Here is a 19371-nt window from a genome sequence, read left to right on the forward strand (position 1 = left end):
AGTTGGCGGAGATGTGGTTAGCAGTAAGTGGTCGTTCAAAAAGTTGCAAGTTCAGTGATATAACTAAATGTATACAAATCGTATCTTAGACAAAAAAGAAATTAGTTTCTGACGTTTAGGACTGTATCGTGAAGGACATGATACGACCGCACGCAGATTAAAATCGACGAAAGAGAAATAAGCGAGGCAAGCTCACCATGGTGAGAGATAGTCAGCGCAGATTTAGCATTGCTGCGAAGTCGTATCGTGTTGAAAAAAGTGCAGAACACAACCATGGGTTTCTTCTTCATAACATACTCAGTTTTACAGAACTCGATTCATTAGTTGTTGACTTAAAGGGAAACAAACAAATAGACAGACAAACGAAAATTTTGAAAACTACCAGATCTATACAACCTTTCTGTGACATTACTATAGCATTTTCATTTTCGGTGTTACTCTCACCACCCATCGAAGTTTCTGTACACATTCAGTGTCTCCATTAACCTTTGCCTACTGGAAAGTGGGTCAAAAATGACCCACAAGTTGGTTGGTCATATTTGACGCCATTAAGATGTTGCGCTTTGCCAACACTGCAGCAATGCAGCGGACGGGGAACAAGGTAGGTACAGGGTGTTTGGTGTTTAAGGTAACAAATTTTCTGAGATGCACAGCTAGGTTAAATGAACAACTTTTCTTAGTGACATTTTTTTCAATATTAGCCATTCACGATCTTTTTGGGACCGAGTTGGCTATGATTTTTTCTTTTCATGTTGGACTAACTGATTCAGTGATGCAACGGATGCAATTTTTTTTTCTGTCAGTGTCTGTTCGACATTTTCTTGCCACCGCATTGCCAGATTTATTATTTTAATATTATTAAGTGTGTAAAAATAATTTAAATTTCCGTCAAAGGAGCAGTCAAAATTACCAAAAAAATTTTATTACGATAAAAAATTTCTATTAAACGATTTAATTTAATTTTAAAAAGACAGACCAGATTTAAGAGATCCGGCAACAATGTACATATTCAGAAAATATAACCCTAAACTGAAAACAACCTAACCTAACACAAAAAGTATCAATTTCCTTTAGTTATCAGCGAGGTACTGCCAACAAAATCACTAGATGGTCATAGCCAACTCGGTCCCAAAAAGATTGTGAATGCCTCATACGTAATTATTAGTGTTTTCCTTTTGGTTTTCCTCTTTTGTCAATTATGTTTCACTATTTGTCAAAACTATTTCCTATCTCTATTAAATGTCGAAGTGACGTAAATATGAAATAGTTTTGAGAAATAATGAAATACAATTGACAAAAGAGGAAAACCAAAAGAAGAACAGTGTAATATCAAGGTAATACAGGTTTGTAAAGGAAAATGCCTTAGCTTGCGGCCTTTATAATTTAGAATTCCAGTGAATCTCAAACACTGGTTCATTGACATTATAATATTAGTGGACGGAGCCTTGCTTGCAGAGCAAGCGTAAAGCAGCGGTGACAACATGAATGAGAGATAGCTAGTTACAGTTTTGGTAAGTTAATGAAGGACGTACAATAATGACCACGTGACTTGAGGCAAAAGCGCCAATTACAACACAATCTCATTTACGATTCTTACTGTTTTTGCAAATAATCTCCATAAAAAAGATTGGGGGAATTTTTTTTATATCTCAAGTTTTTGCAATTACATAGTTTACACGGATACACGGAAAAAATTACAGCATTTTTACATTTTACTTATTTGGTAAAAGTATAAAAATAAAACAAAAAAAAAAGATATATTTATTGGTGTTTAAAGAAAATCAATTTCGAGTACATGTGACGAATTCGATCTTTCACTTCATTCAGTCAATTGTTTTTGTGATGCAACCTAATAGTAAAATATGTTTTCAAGATTTGGTACACTATGGACCAGTTTACAAAAGCGAAATTAAGTTAATCATAATCAAATGCCAGATTAACTGAACACGTGAACAGATTGAACCAAGTAAAATAGCGGAAAAAATAGCCAGAATACATATCAAAAATTTAAGTAAAGACAATCCACTAAAGCCCGTCTGTTCGACAGATAAATTTTAATCTTGTTTTTAACAATTTATCAAAACATATATTAGATCAGGATTCAGTTAATAATCATTTAATACAGATAGCGTCACTTTATAGAAAGAGAATTAAAGTATATTATTTATAAAAATAAAAATGAAATTTTGTATGGCGTAGCTGAAAGCTTATCTGCCGAACGAAGTGTGGCAAATAATTCAGCCAAGCCATACAAAATTATTTTTACCCCGAATAAAATATACTATTTTATCTTAAAACGCAATAAAACCATAAAACAAACACCATTAGAACGCAATTTTAGTGATTTAAATTATTAATAAATTAATAAAGTGGTCTTTTTCAAAATCCAGTTTTAAATAAATAAATATTAATAAATGATTTCGCTGAACTCTTTGATTTTTGTACGGTGCGATCAATTAAAAAATAAATCGAGTCGGCGTGTTACCTATGGCAACCCATGCTATAGCATAGGCTCCAAAGCAAACTCGATTTATTTTTTTAATGATCGCTCGGTAGTTTATGTGATTTGGCACATAAAATAGTCAATTTTGCTATTTTATGTGTTTAATCACATAAAATGACACTTTTACCTTGTCATTTGAGTGACACAATTAGTCACTTTTATTGCGTGATGCAACCAATATATCATCGACATAGACAGCAATGAAGGTGATGTCTTCCCCTAAACCCAAATGAAAAGAAGCAGGGGCCTGATGACGTAGGGACTGCTCCGATTTCCTTGAGTGTCGAACTCAGCTTCTCGTACCAACTTCTGCCAGCCTGTTTCAAACCGTATAACGATTTCTTCAGTAGGCACACCTTGCTTCCGCCTCGTAGTTGCCGCAGCATCTGCCTTGGCCCTTTATTTGATCGATCTGTTGCTTTCTCGTCTTATTATTTGTCGCAAGATCTGTTCAAAGTCTCTCGGTGGTTCCATGAATATCGCCTCGTCTATCTCACCGTTGAGATAAGCAGTAGTCACGTCGAATTGCTGGATTCTCATCCCACGTTCGACTGCTAGGCATGCCATTAAACGTATTGAGCTGAAACGAGTAACTGGGGCAAAGGTTTCGTTAAAATGAACGCCAGGTTTCTGGCTGAAACCTTGAACTACTAATCTAGCTTTCCTGCGCTCCAAAACGCCGTTGGATTTGTACTTGTTCCGGAGGATCACCCGGCTTCCGATAACCTTACCCTCCTTGGGACGATCTACGAGCTCAAAAGTGTCGTTCTTCAGGATCGATGTGAGCTCCGTAACAATAGCCTGAAGCCAGTCGTCTGCGTCACTGCTCGCCATCGCCTCACGTATTGGAACTTCCGACAAAAATGTCTGCTCGACGTTTCCGGCAATCTCATCGTCCTCTTCGGCATGGTCCAGTCCATCATCATGATTGTCGTCCTCTGCTTCACGAGTTCTCGTCTGCAGTAATTTTCTCGACCTGCCTCTGTGTCCAGTTCGCTCGATTCTCGGTCGACCTGGTGCCCTCACATGACGATCTTCTATGAATGGTACTGTGATCCGTAACGTGCATAGTGCGTTCACAATCGATAGTTCAACGCCTATTTCGACGTCAAATTAAAAAAATCACCCGTTATAGCAATATTGGTAAATTTTAAAACAGAATCGCACCAAATATCTGTGAAGACTGAAAAAGAGAAAAGACAAAAAGAAGTGAAAAGCAAGAAAAAATTAAGAAACTAGATAACAAGCAATGCAAAACACCTAATTGAAACTTAATGTATTTTTAAATAAAACAGCAGGACTGGACAAAAATGAGATAACATTTACGTTAAATGTGCAAAGAAACATTGGAGGAAGGACGTAAAAAAATAAAAGAAAGAAAACACGTTAAATTTAATTAGGTTGTCTCTTTTTATTAAAATTGTGCGATTATGTTGCCATTTTTAATTATTTGTATCTCACGTTGCTTAAATCGACGTCTTTTGAAGCTTAATTTGGTTCTGTCAGGAGCGCTAAATAGTAGGTATATTTCAGACCAAGATAAGAAAGTGCTTTCTTGCAGACCGCAGGCAAAGATTATAAACCGAGCCGTAGGCGAAGTTTGTAAGTGCCCGAGGTCTGCAAGGGCACTTTCTCAACAAGGTTTGAATACTATTTTTTTCCCTACCGGCACAACTTCGTTGAAAAAAGTCAAAAAAAGATGGTTATATTCCTGATTAAAACGAAAATTTTGAGAATTGAATAGTAGGCTGGGTTATTTGCTTAATTAACTTGTCATCGCATTTGAAGATTTGACGTTCGTTCGAAAATTTGATATAAGCAGGGTAAAGTAATCTACCTACCTAGCTTATCTGTTTATTTTCCAGATTATATGATTGATCTACCAACTTGCTTTATTGAATTGGCTTTCATTTATCAATAACTTAATTCACTTTTGACACTTTTGACATTTGTATTTTGGTACAGTTTTACCTTTGATTCTATATTAATTATTAATTACCATAAACATTTCATGATTAACTTTCTTACCTTAGCGAGAAAGTTGAATTTTCTCACCTCAAATGAGGTATCCACAGCCTACATTTCTAACCGGTATGGAAAAAATGTTATTTTAATCCCGAAGTCGGTTCAGTTTCCACAGTAAAACATCCCCGATCTGACCTGGACAAACTCTCTTATTATTGCTGCCTGCGGCCGGGCCTGCCTATCACATCTGTGTAATTGATCGTTGAGGGTGACAAGCCGAAATTTAGGGGGCTGTATAGAGCAAACCCTTGAAAACACATGCACAGGAATCAACACAAATTACATGTGGCCACCGTCCAATAAACCAGCTTAATCCACTGTCCTTACAAATAAGCTTCTCAGACCGAGAAGTTCTCAGCTTGCTCGTTTATTTTTTTATGTTCATTGTGGGGCACTCCTTTTCTTGTTCTGCCACTTACTAATTCCTCAACTTCTTCGGTTCATTATCTAGCTCTCATTATCTAGCTCTGACAATTGGTGCTGGCTCTAGTCTTTACACGAGCTAAACATTTCACAATTTTTCAAAATTTTAGTTTCTTATAAAGAACGTTATCGATCATACTCGTATATCAACTTTATGCGAGAGAAAAGTTGATGTTGATACTGGAAATTAAAAATCAAAAGAGAAACAGAAGTTTGTCGTGCATTTCGAATTTGGAGAAAAAAGTATTTACTCTGACGTATTTATAGCGTACTTTAACAGAACGAGAGAGCAACAAGTCTTCAATCACCTTAATGATTTTTCTGCCATCAGAGATAATTTATCCCTTTGATATCTAAAAAATGGGAGTCGGAATTGTTTATTAAGAAGCTTTCAAATATAGTTTTCAGATTTAATTATTGAAAGATATCTTCCAACCAGAAGCTTTCAAAAACAAACAGATCACCAGTTTGAAATGCCGAACGATTATTCCTTCATAATTTGCAAAGAGCTAAAAATTCATGGACACTAAGCAGCCATCCGACAAAGAGTGATTAATAATAAATGTCCGTAAACTTTGCCAAAATCGAAAACTTTTTTCAACGTTAACATCAACACTTGCTTTAAAACTGACGTTTCTTTGACATTTTACCGAAAAATCTGCTTACCAGTGGCGTCACGTTTGCCAATAAAGCGGGTAAATTACCCATTCTTACGAATGTAAAATGTTGCTCTTGTTTATTTTATACATTTTCTCCATTATCAGATAATAATAAAAAGCTGAATTATAATTCCAACGTCTAAAATTCAGGAGATATGACTTATATAGATTATTGACTTATATATACATATTATAAAGTGGCGTTTGAGACCACAAATGCCTACTTCAAATAATCCTTATCATTATCTTTAAACAGCTTCGGATGGAATATGTCAACAGAAAACGATCTAATTTCAATCTCAAGCCTCGAGGAACTAATTCTTGTCTGACATTTCGAGACGCAAACCCAATTATTAAGAATTTAATGATACCAACGACAAACTTGTGAAAATTTACAAAACTGAAATTGCCACACACTTAATTAAAAACGATGAGAACGGTAATTAAAAAGTGAAGGGAACTAATGCTTCCACAGACGCTATTCACTACATTTTTTGTTGCCCTAAACAACATAAATTTCATCTCACGTAGCACAAGCAGATTAAAACTAAAACTAACTTATCTAAGAGTTCTGTTGTAAATAAACAATGGCTGGGAAGAGCAGGAATGCTGTTAATTCGACCAAGAGGGTCTATTTTCTAAGAAAATGTCAGTCCTCGGTGGAATATTGTTTCCGCAATTTTGCGGAATTTCGAACTAAGTTTGAACATGAAAACCACGACTGGATCAATTTGTGGCAGAAGAGAAAATGTATGGATTAGACGATAGGCTGCGCCATGTTATGTCTTGTTGTGGACACCGAGGGTGAGGATGAATGGAGGATGTTATCGAGAAGACATCTGAGCTTAGACTAAGGTTTATTTACAAGAGCTTAACATTAAGACACACACAGAGTTTCCCAGAACTCGCTCCCAGAGAAAAAGGAGAACTCTTTATAAAAAGACAAATAAATAATCCCAAAGAAGTTTTTTACTAGCTTGAACGGTATTCGAGAAAAGAACATTTTAATTCGACCGATCAAAGCGTTTTAAGCCATTCAGGTGTATTTCCCGTAATTGTTGCTAGGTTGCATATTTTATTAAGTTTTCAATAAACTGATCGGCTATGAAACTTTTGAGAAAAGTCAGTATCAAAATTTCATTCAAATCACTTTAGTACCGCCGTCGTGCTCAACCGTACTTTTTCATGATGTATTCTGGAACGGATTATGTGCAAATGTTGATAATTTACGAAAAATGTGAACGGAGTGCTAGAGAAGCAGCAAGGGTTTATGCCCAACGTTTTCCTACTAACAGGAATAATCCCGATCACAAAACGATTCTCAGTGTTATCGCGCAAACAGTCGAGACAGGTTAAAGTTTACCAAAGAGCAAGGAGATTGGTGATGCTACCGGGAGGACTGTACGCATCTTTGACAACGAGGAGACTATTTTAGATGCTTTTGAAGAAGGTATCGAAAGCATTAGAGAAGTTGCTTGGGAATTAAATATTTCGAAAACTTCTGTACCTATATCGAGTGATGAAGACTGAACGACGACATCCACACCATTTATACGCGTGTGTAGCAATTGCAGCCAGAAGATTACCCTGCCAGACGAGGATTCTGTATATGCCTTTTAAATCTAGAAGAAAGCAATCGTAATTTTGCATAAAAGGATGCTACAATGCGCATAACTAGGTCATCTGGGTGGAAGAAAATCCACATGCTCAATTTTCAAGAGCATTTCAAGAACGATTTTCTATAAATTTGTGAGCTGGTCAATTGGAGAATCGTGTGGTATGTCTTCAATAGAAATCAGTTTACATATCATCTAACTTTCCCTCTTTAGGTTTGAATTTCTTGCGCGGTGAACGGGAGACATTTACGCAGAACTATTCCCAATTTGCTTCGACATTCCACTTTTTTTTCTGGTTTTAACACACTGGCGCACCACTACACTTCAGTCGACAAGTTCGAGAAATTTTGGATCAACAGTATCCTCATCGATGGATAGGTCGTGGCGGTCCACGACACAGGCCTGCTTGGTCCCCCGAATTAAATCATCTGGGTTTCTTTCTTCGGAGTCATGTTAAAAATATTGTATACAGGAGCCCTATTGCTACAGAAGAACAACTCAGGAGTCGCGTTCAGGAAACTTTTGCTACAATTATTCCTGAAATGGTTAGGAATTCTAAACTGAGTCTTTTGCGACGGGCACGATTATGCTTGCAAATTAATGGGGGCCACTTTGACCACTTGCTCTGATTCTATTTATTTTTCGTTTCATGAACCCTTTTGGCTTATGTTACACCTTTTCTCCTGTTCACCTGCATTAGAATTATTAGAATAAACACGGTTCTTTTCAAAACCGCCATTTGTTGTTTTATTTAAAAAAATTAAAATAGATTCATATGATTGATGGCTAGTGTGACATCTTGAATGACATCCGACTTAACCTAACATGTTGATGTTGACACTTTGGCAGCAATGTCATCCTGACAGTGTGACTATATACGCTTAGCAACCCATTTTATTCACATTAACACCTGGAGTTCCCTTTCTGGAATTGGTGGATCTTAAACGGCTCATAACTCTGTTATGCAAGCCATTAATTTGTCTTCGTTTGCATTCTTGAGATCTAAATTGTCGTCGGCATTGGTTAGTTTTCTCTGGGGACCGAGTTCTGGGACACGTACGGCAACATGGCTTTGATTTTTCTCTCGCATTTCCATGGAGACAACAAAAATGAAATATTTGCATGATTGGGATACATGGAATGTTTTAAATGTTGCCACATTTAGTGCAACGAATAGGTCCATATCTTCTACAAAAAAGAAAATTGATTTATTTTAACATTTTTACCTGATCTTTTAATGACTACTTAAAAACGTACTGCTAAGTTGTTCCGCGAATTTTGGGGCACCCAATATACAGTATGCAACCAACTATACATTGCTGGCCAAGCAATGGTAAAGCGCGCTAAACGGATTCTAATTATTTTTCCACAGTTTTATGTTTGAAGCTATGGTGACTATATTTTTTGTTAAACATTAACGTATCTCACGGGGCTACTGTCTCAGTTTTTTGAAAAATCGCTTCATTCTTTATAAAAAAATTAATAACGTTTTTCAGTAATTCTCCTTATTTTTGCTCAATTTTTCATTTAGAGAATATTTAAAAAGTGCATTGGATTCAGAAGAACGTATCTCATGGGGCTACTGTCTCAGTTTTTAGAAAAACAAATTAGATTGGAAGCAAAAAAATAAACAAAAGCCTCAACAAAACGCGTAAAATTCGGTTATTAGGCAGTCCACTATACTTCTCAACTACCTGGAGGTCGTAAAGTCGGGTTGCCATAATCACTACTTAACGCCCGCAATGCAACTTTTGTTGGGAAGATACTTGCACTGGGCTCACAGGAACATCCTCGGGGCAGAGCCGGCGTGCCGCGATGGTCAACTTATGAATAAAAGTAAAATATACCTGTAAAGGAGATGGTCGGATTGCGACGGTGCGGTGGTATCATTTGAATAAAAAGATTGTCATCAATTAGTCTTATTTTTTTATTTAGTAATTTTATTTGTCAAATACATTTTTTTAAATCAACGTTCTCTTTACATTTTTTTGGTCACTGATCACAAAATGTGTTTTAATATTTTTTTTACTTGTGGGTATTTTAACGTCTCTTTCTTTTGCTAGTCGGTAAGATGGTGAAAGTACGACGTGGTACCAGTTTTATATGAACAGAGGGATTCCTACTTTACGGTACCGATACAATGAAAATTTGCCGCTTTCGTAATTTATGGTGTTTTGAGTTTACAACTTTACCCAACGTTTAAAATGAATGCCCTATACCTGTGTCTAATGTCGAGTAAACGGCCAAACTGTAGGTAATTAGTTGTTCTCAGTAAAGATTCAATATTGAATATTAGCACCCCTACTAATTTACACAGAAACTAGGTAAATACCTATCATATTTTTCAATAAACGTCTGAGTGGATAGATTCTGACAGGGTTCCAAGTATTTCTGGCAAATGGAGAAAGTTGGAAGTATTATCCGATAGCAGATTTTTTTCTGGAAATTATTTGTGCAGGTAATGAAAACAGGAGCTATTGTAATCCTATCTTTCTTATATAGAGATATAGTATAGCCTTTTGGGAAGACGTCACGATTTTCTTTCTCGTTTTCTCCTGTTTGAAATAACAGAAAAAAATGCGATGCGTTTATTTATTATTGGCTACAAATTTGAAACATAATAGTTATTCATGATCAATTCAAATTAGTTTCTGACTAGTTCAAACATACGTGAAGTTACTAGATAATGGCGTCCTCGCAAATGGGTAAAAATTGGACTCTAACAACTATTTTTGCATTAAAATTTGATTAATAGTGACAGTTGTTTGATGTTTATTAGCTAAAGATAGCAGAGATACGAAAAATCTGACACTGTCAAAGTCATAGTTGCCTCTTATCTAAGTAATTGTTGATTGCACGGTATTTAGAGTTCAATTTTTACCTATTTACCCATGACGTCATTAGCTAATAACTTTTACGTATGTTTGAGCTAGGATCCCAAACAAATTTGAATTGGTCGTAAATAACACTAATATCAATATCTGTTCATGTTGGAATGAACATCAGTAGTGCAAATGACCTGACCTGTTACTATGATAACTCACATGAAAGTTAATGCCCCATGTGTGCGATTTGCACCACTGATGTTCAATCCAACGTGAACAGTATACTGTGAGCGACAAAAGTATGGAATAAATTCATTAAAAATTAAACAATTTTTTTTTTCAAAAAAATCTTTGAACAGGTCAATTTTAGTTTATGAAGAAATTCTCCCTGTTTTAGTTTTATCTAGTTTTATTCCCGCACCCAATCAAAATTAAAATTTCTATACGTTTGATTGTTTGATTTACCTGCTTGATTTTTTGACTTGTTTTTGTTCGTTATAAAATTTATTTTTTCTAACTTTATACTTTTTTTTCTCAAAAATTTCCTTATGTAAGATAACAAAATTTTTATACTGTCATTTAGACAATTAAAAGGGCTATCAGAATCAAGAAAAAAAATAGGGGTTTTCTATTTAAAAAAATCTATGGATGACGTCATAACTCGAAAACAAATGACTGCTTGGAATTTTCTTTCATACTATTCGTATTAATTGGTAATTCAAGGTAACGGATGCAACTACATTTGCAACAGATGTTAAAAAGTAGAGTTTGAACATTAATACTTATTGGAAGTTTTTTGGTGTAATACACTGAAATATTGATAAAAATTTCATTAAAGTACAGTATATACAGGGTGGTCCCGATATAACCTGCCAAAAAAATTCTGGGTCATTAGAAGGATCTAACAAGTCCAAAAAACCCCCCTTCGTTAGGTCCAAAATAATGGGGATAAATTAACCCCTATCCACACCCATTCGACGCTGCTGACCACAAAAATACGTACCTACTCAGGAATTAATTGTTGGTGTTTGTAAGGATGACAGTATCTAAGCAACATAGGTACCTGTATCTTTATGACAAATCTCAAATCTGACAAACTAAATCAAATTAATGACATTTATTGAAAACGCTGTACACTGCGTGCGTTAATTCACCAGCTTATTCAGGTACAAAAGCTGATTTTGTAGACTGAGATGAATGAGTAATAAATAAAGTGGTGTTCCTCAATGTGTAAATAAATGTAGAGGTAGTGTGTGCAAAATTGTGGAAGAACTGTGTAATAAGAGTATCGTCTTAATTGTGGTTAAATAGCCAAAATAATGTATTGAATAAATTTATTTACACTTTACATATTCGTACTTTCAACTCCAACTGAGAATATCTACTAACTAATGAAAGGTAAACTAGACTAGAAACATTATTTTATAATAAATGTTCTGTGTGCCTTCCGTTGGCATTTAAGCACATTTGAGTACGCTGGTACCAATTTTCATAAACAGAATTCAGCATTTCTAGGTTTTTACGAATCTGGTTCGCGGCGTCTGTTACGCGTTTCTGGAGTTGGCTTTTTGTATTTATTTCAACTTCGTATACGAAATCTTTCGTGTGGCTCCACAAAAGTACAACGAGACGGAAGGACTCCTTCAGGAAAACGCTCGCCGTATGGTAGCCTTGCCGGTCTTGAATTACCACGTGTTTCGTCATAGATAAATGCAAATCGGCGTATTCTTGTTTCGTGAATTTCATAACTTTTTGAAGGATTGGCGAATTTAAAATTAAACTTGACAAATGTCATAGGTGTTGCAGGTACCGTTGCTAAAGAAATCGCAGCCAAGTAACCAGAATTACCTTTTTAAAACCGATTAACTCATTAGCGTACAACAAATTTTGACCAAATTTTCAATTATTTTTATCTCGAAAACGAAAAGACTTTTATTAGAAACTTTTTTTGTGTATGAGTTCTACTCATCGTCACTTATTACTGGATTTCTTCTGGCAGGTTATATCGGGACCACCCTGTATATATATTCGTACGAAGAAAAATACAATTAAAATTCGAAATTCACAAAATAATTATGGTAAATTATATGTTTTTAATTTGTTGTAGCCAATTTAGGGCGTCTTCGGTAAGTAGATGTAGTTTTGAGAAACCTTGCTGGAATTTAGTAAGGGGACATTCTTCCACAATGTGTTGGATGGTTTCTTTTTCTGCACCGCATTCACAAGAAGGGTTTTCACGAATATTCCAGTGAAACAGCATATTATTGCATTTGCCATGGCCGGTTCTAAAACGATTTAATTTACACCAGATTTTCCTGGGTAGGTTAAATCCCGGAATTTGTTTTGTAGGATCCTCAATTAGATTTTTATTGAAAATATCTACTTCTTGCCAGGCTGCTTTCCAATAATCAGATTTTGAAAATGGTTGCATGAGGAATTCTTCTTTCAAAAGTGGTTTACGCGATTTTAATCTAAACGGTGGTAAATTTGCCATGTCTTGTGTTATGGAGTACATGTTCGGTGAATTTTGAAATTTATCCCAAATTCGTTTTGTGACGTAATTTCTTCTAATATCATACGGAATAATGTGCGCTAAGACATGTAGCCATGGTGTTGGAGTAGATTTTAAGGTACACGTTATTATTCGAAGTGTCGTATTCAATTGAGTATCTATTTTGTTCACGTGTGCACTGTTCTTCCAGACAGGGCAACAATATTCTGCCGTAGAATACACTAGAGCTAGTCTTGTGACACGTAAGGTGTGTGCATTCGCTCCCCAACTTGTGCCTGCGAGTTTATGTATAATGTTGTTTCTCGTTTTCAGTTTTTCTCGTAACTTTTCGATGTGTAGTTTGAAGGTTAAAGATGAATCCAGAGTTACTCCTAGATATGTCGGGGAATAATTATGCTTAATTGTAGTTTCATTGAAGACTACTTTCAGTTTTCTATTTTTCTGGTTGTTTACGAGGTGAAAACAGCAAACTTCTGTCTTTTGAGGATTTGGGCAAAGTCGCCATTTTGTGAAATATTTATTCAAAGGTATTAAATCGTCTGACAGTCTGTTCTCTACATTTTCAAAATTATGATGTTGGTAAGCCATTGCCAGGTCGTCAGCATAGATGAATTTTCGGGAATTTGTTGGGGGTAAATCACTTGTATATAAATTAAATAAGATTGGTGACAATACTGAGCCTTGAGGTAAACCATTGTTGAGAAATCGAAATTTACTGCTTTTGTCTTCAACGAAAACCCTGAATTGACGGTTAGACAGCATATCTTCTAAGAGTGAGACCATTTTTCCACAAGGTATTACGTTATACAATTTATGTATTAGACCATCTTTCCTAACGGTGTCGTAGGCTGCGGTGAGATCAACAAAGACAACTCCAGTCTTTAGACGTTTTTGAAAGCCAGATTCGATGTAAGATGTTAGGGCCAGCACTTGGTCACAGCAATTTCTGTTTGGTCTAAAACCTGCTTGCTCTATTGGAAGATTTTCTTCTATTATTGGTGAAATTCTATTGTAGATAAGCTTTTCCAAAAATTTATGACACACGCTGAGTAGAGAGATTGGTCTATAACTCGAAGCTTCATTGGCTGGTTTTCCGGGTTTTATGTCATAGTATTGTAGTATTGTAGATAATGTAAATAGTGGGGAGTGAATAAAAAGACAGTAATGACTGGGCACTGGTAGTGATTGCTCACGCTCCCGTTTCCTGACCCGATCCCAAGACATAACATGGCGCAGCCGGAAAAAAGACAAATTCAACGAGAAAGTCAAGTTTGAAAAGTGAAAAGTGAATTCCTAAAGTGAAAAAAAAAACAGCAAAATGCAGAACAGTGCAAAACCACCTTCAGAGTTAAAGTTAGACGGAGATAACGCAGCGGAATGGAGCTTTTTTGTGCAAAAGTTAAACATCTATCTGCAAGCGACGAAGGCGGAAAAAAAAACAGAGGAGTACAAGGGGGCGGTTTTACTTAACTGCGTTGGAGACAAGGCTCTGAAGATCTACAATACCTTCAAGTTTGAAAGTGAGAAAGAAAAGACGAGTTTCGCAAGCATTCAAGCGAAATTCACAGTCTATTTTGCTCCTACAATCAATGTGACCTACGAGAGGTACATATTTTTCTCAAGGGACATGAGAGAAGAAGAATCCGTGGATGAATACGTAACGCAGCTGAAGCAGCTAAGTGAAAATTGCGAATTTGGGACATTGAGCGAATCTCTGATAAAGGACAGATTGGTGTTGGGTATCAGAGATAAGAACGTGAAGGACAGGCTTTTGCGAACAAAAAATTTAGACTTGGTGAAGGCTGTTGAAATCTGCAAGGCGGCAGAGATAACGAACAAGCAAATGGAAATTTTGTGCACCACAAGTGGAAGAAGGACAGACGAATTCCAATCAGTTATGGGAGTGAGAAAAACTGAAGATGGACAAAAAAGGGTACAACGTCAAGGGACTGCAAGTGGCCGAGACAGAGATGGGAAAAGAGAAGAAGCGAGCAGCAGACAGAGAGGAGCGCATTTCAAAAATCATCAACAAACGCAGATAAGTTCCAATAACTTTAATGCCGACAATCAACAATCATTTGATGCTAGCAATATGTACAATTGTAATAGGTGCGATTCACTACATAAGCCACGTGAGTGCAAAGCTTATGGTAAAAAATGCAAAAATTGTGGTGGATACAATCATTTTGCTAAATTTTGTAAGAATCGGAGAATTAACAATATTGATCGCGATGAAGGGTTATTTGTAGATTTGGTACAAAATAACGCCAACAATGAAAACAATTGGATGGTTGATTTAAAAATTTTCAACAAAGATGTCAAATTTAGAGTTGATAGTGGAGCTGACGTAAATGTTATTCCATTTTCTGTTTATAAAAAATACTTTGGCAATGTAAAAATCATAAAAGACAATACCAGATTAATGGAATATACAGGAAGTCGTATTAAGATCTTGGGATACATCACAGTTCCGGCTCTTTATAAATATAATAGTTGTATTATAAAAATGTTTGTATCAAAGAGTAATGGAAGATCTGTTCTAGGTAGTAGAGAAACAATAGACAAACTAAAAATTGCAAAGATGGTACAGGGTGTGACAAGAGAAGATTCCAAGGATTATTTCGAGAAATACCCAGACGTCTTTAGTGGTATCGGATGCTTGCCAGGTCAATATAGCATTAAGATCGATAAGGAATTCTGGTAAAACTAAAGGATAAGTTAGATAGTTTAGAAGCGCAAGATATAATTGCTAAAGAGTTAGGGCCAACCGATTGGATAAATTCTCTTGTTATTGTGGATAAGCCAAATGGGGACTTTAGAATTTGCATAGATCCAACGGATCTAAATAAAGCCATCAAGCGCGAATATTTTTCAATTCCTACGTATGTCGATATAATGAGTAAAGTAAGGGACGCAAAAGTTTTTTCAGTTTTAGACACAAATAACGGATTTTGGAATATAGAGCTAGACGAAAGTAGTTCAAAATTATGTACTTTTAATACGCTTTTTGGACGATATAGATTTAAAAGGCTTCCCTTTGGACTAAAATGTTCATCAGAAATTTTTCAAAGGAAAATTGTGCAATGTTTTGAGGGAATTGACGGTGTTGAGATTTATGTAGATGATATTTTAGTTTGGGGTACAAGTCAAAAAGACCATGATGAAAGATTGAAGTTAGTATTAGAAAGGGCTCGAAAATCTATATATATAAAACAAAGTCGGGTTAGTTACGCTATTTATAACTCAAGAACGGCTGGACAGATTTTTATGATCTTTATATTGTTGGATTTGTCTCCGCCCCGATTAGCAGAATAACTAACATAACATCGAATAACTAACGAAAAAATAATTATGAAAAAAGTTCATTTTGAAAGGTTATGTCATCTGTCACAATCTGTCATTGTGCGCGCATCGACAATTTGAATGAACTTAATTGAGATTTAACGTCAGCTGAGTTTTAACAGCAAGTGTGATCAATGGTGATCAACAACACCTACTTTTGGATTGTACAGGGTGCGACAACATAACTTCCTTTTTTGAAATGCGCGCTATTCAGGCTGTAAGGGTCGTAATGGGGCGGGAGTGGTCTCATTCGAAAGCCGTGGTTTTAAAGATTTGTTCCCTATCCCTGTCAGCTACCATCAGGCGTTGGAAGAGTGAAAAGCCTGCGTTTGCCGTTGAGGTCTACTTTTCAAACTGATTTTCTGTGATCGCAACCCTTCCGAAATCGCTTCAATGTTGGGTCGTGTCGCGAACCAGAAATCAATTGTTACATGGGTCACGTTCAGACCATGATTTCAGACAAACCGGGAGTGTGACAAGACGAAGAGCTGGAGTCTCACCTCAATAAGGGGCAATTTGTAGTAGAGAGCCCGCTCGCCCGATTTGTCCCCTTGCAATTTTGTTTATGTTTTTTTTTAAATCTTGCGTTTATATCAACTATCAAAGGACCCTACAAGGCCAACATCCGTGCAGAAATTGTGAACATACCCGCTGCTATGTCATGGCTAAGGCTAACGCTAGAAATGGGCTTATTCACTTATTCAGTGTATCGCACCTGTATATAACTAATTATGCATTTAAGTACGTCAACTGTCTGCAATTATTTAAATGCTACCCCAAGTAATGCTACGTCGCAGGGGAAGCTGTTTTAGGGTTGAACATTTATTGCTGTGCGGCATACCTAACCTCGAAACAATCAAACAAGTAAACAGTGCGACCAAACCAACAAACCAGTGGAACAAAATCTTCATCTACAAAATGTTTCCAACAAACACGCTTATGCTTAGTAATTCTCTTTCTAATTTTTAATTTAATTTTCCATATTTTCTTTCCGTCAGATGTTGACTGTATCCCAACCAAACTCATTAAAATATTCATTCCGTTTGTGGTGATTGTTAATTCTGGATTATTTTTATACAGTGAATTTTTTTATCAATGAACCATAGAGATTTACATGGTATAAAGTATAAACTTTATTTCGCGTCAATGGTGTTTCTATTGCTAATTTTAAAATTATTTTTCGGACATGAAATAAAGTTTACACCATGTCAGTCCCTATGGTTCATTGATAAAAAATTCACTGTATAGTTAGTAACAACTCGGGACACAGCAATTTGCTTTACTACTCATTATATTCTCACTCCTTCCAAATGAATTTACCGAAAAAACTTAATTTTTCAGTACTCTATCAATGAATTGTCGTAAATTCATCGGAGTTAATCACATTTGCACATCACGTGACGTGAATACCAATAATCTCCTTCATTTTGATTATTCATTTTATCTTACTAAATAAACTTCATTCAATTCAGCTAATAAGTTAACACAACATTTATTGATTCTGAGGCGGTACGAAGTTCGCCGGGTCAGCTAGTAGAATATAAAGTTTAATGTAAATAAATGTAAATTTTCTGTTAATGAAGTTAGGTACATAGGACATAAAATTACCGATCAAGGGATAAAGCCGGATGACCGTAAAATCGAGGTAATAAAAAATTATCCAGTACCAACTAACGTTAAGGAATTGCAATCGTTTTTGGGAATCATAAATTATTTACATAAGTTCATTCCGAACGTGGCAGAACTATCAAAGTCTCTTAGGGAATTGTTGAAGAAAGAGGTAGTTTTTCGTTGGGATTTTGAGCAGCAAAAGGCTTTCGAGCAATTAAAATACATATTAACAGCAGCGCCAGTTTTAAGATTTTATGATCCATCGAAAGCTTTAACTTTGACAGTAGATTCATCTAAGGATGGCTTAGGCGCAGCATTGTTACAGGAAGGTGCTCCAGTAGCTTACGCGTTAAGGTCATTGAGTAACACTCAAAAGTGCTATGCTCAAATTGAGAAGGAAATGCTTGCAATAGTATACGGGGCGAAAAAGTTTCACCAGTATATTTATGGGAAAAAGGTCGTGGTCGAAATCGATCATAAACCGTTAACACATATTTTCAAGAAGTCGTTGATCGATTGTCCAATGCGAATGCAACGTATGCTTTTAGATTTACAAATTTATGACTTAGATGTTAGGTATAAATCAGGAAAGGAAATGTACATATCAGATGCTCTTAGTAGAATTAAAATGCCGAACGACGAAACAAAAATTTTTACTAATGAGTATGAGGCTCAGGTAAGTTATTTAAGAAAACATTTTCCTATTTCACGAGCAAAAAATGAACAATTTCGTATGGAAACTCGGAAAGATGAGGGTTTACAAATAGTATCGAGGTACATTAAAGAAGGGTGGCCTAATTCTAAAGCAAAGTGTAGGTTAGAGTCACCAGCGTATTTTGGTGTGAGATCAGAAATGGTAATTATCGATAATTTAGTCTATAGAGGAAATTGTTTGGTTGTACCAGAAACTTTAAGGAAAGAAATGTTAGATCTTATTCATTTGAGTCATTTAGGAGTTACCAAGTGTATTTTAAAGGCTAGACAAGTACTCTATTGGCCGGGCATGAGCCGTGATATTGAAAATAGAGTAATGTCATGCGAAGTATGTCGAAAATATTCCCGAAATAATTTTAAAGAACCACTCAAACCACACGAGGTGCCAGAGTATCCTTGGCAAAAGATCGGATGTGACTTGTTTGAATATAACGGAAATAAATTCCTAATCACTATTGATTATTTTTCTAAATATGTAGAGGTTTTTAAAGTCAATAATATAACGGCAGAGACAGTGATTCGTGTTTTAAAAAATATTTTTGGGAGATTGGGAATTCCACAAACTTTAGTATCTGATAATGGTACGCAATATGCAGGATTTTTGTTCGAAGAGTTTGCTAAAAAGTGGAATTTTCAACATGTCACATCTAGTCCTCAATATCCGAAATCAAACGGAATGGTCGAAAGGGCCATTCAAACTGTTAAGAACATTATTAAAAAATGTATAGAGTCAAGAACAGAATTAGAACTAGCTTTGTTAGATTATAGAAACACCCCTGTAGATTACTGTATTTTGTCGCCGTGCGAACTATTTTTTAATAGAAAGTTAAGAACGCTGATACCTATCCAAAGTAAGTTATTACTTCCAAAGAATATTGATTTTAAAAAACAACGTCAAATGTTAGTACGGAGGCAAAGTAAACAAAAGATGTATTATGACAAGTCTGTTAAGTTTTTAAAACCTTTAAAGGCAAATGAAAAAGTGTACATCAGGAAAGACGATATTTGGGTAATCGGACATGTAGTTAGAAAATTTAATGATAGATCCTATTTAGTTAAGGAGGATGGTAGTGATGTAATCTTAAGAAGGAATAGATATTTTCTTAAACCTTATTTTATAAACAATTCTGGATATATTTCT

General features: G+C 35.7%; 2 protein-coding genes across 2 annotated transcripts in view; one reads left to right on the forward strand and one right to left on the reverse strand.

The window, feature by feature from the left end:
- LOC138136848 (acyl-coenzyme A thioesterase 13-like) overlaps positions 1-4390 on the reverse strand; it is a 45000-nt gene extending 40610 nt beyond the window's left edge. The window contains exon 1 of the mRNA XM_069056172.1: positions 4387-4390. The gene's annotated coding sequence lies outside the window, so the exon portion shown is untranslated. The remainder of the gene's footprint in view (positions 1-4386) is intronic.
- LOC138136846 (E3 ubiquitin-protein ligase RNF126-like) overlaps positions 1-19371 on the forward strand; it is a 209027-nt gene that overhangs the window by 32424 nt on the left and 157232 nt on the right. The gene's annotated exons all lie outside the window — the stretch shown is intronic.

Source organism: Tenebrio molitor, chromosome 8 (assembly GCF_963966145.1).
Source record: "Tenebrio molitor chromosome 8, icTenMoli1.1, whole genome shotgun sequence".
In the NCBI taxonomy this organism is placed as follows: Eukaryota; Metazoa; Arthropoda; class Insecta; order Coleoptera; family Tenebrionidae; genus Tenebrio; species Tenebrio molitor.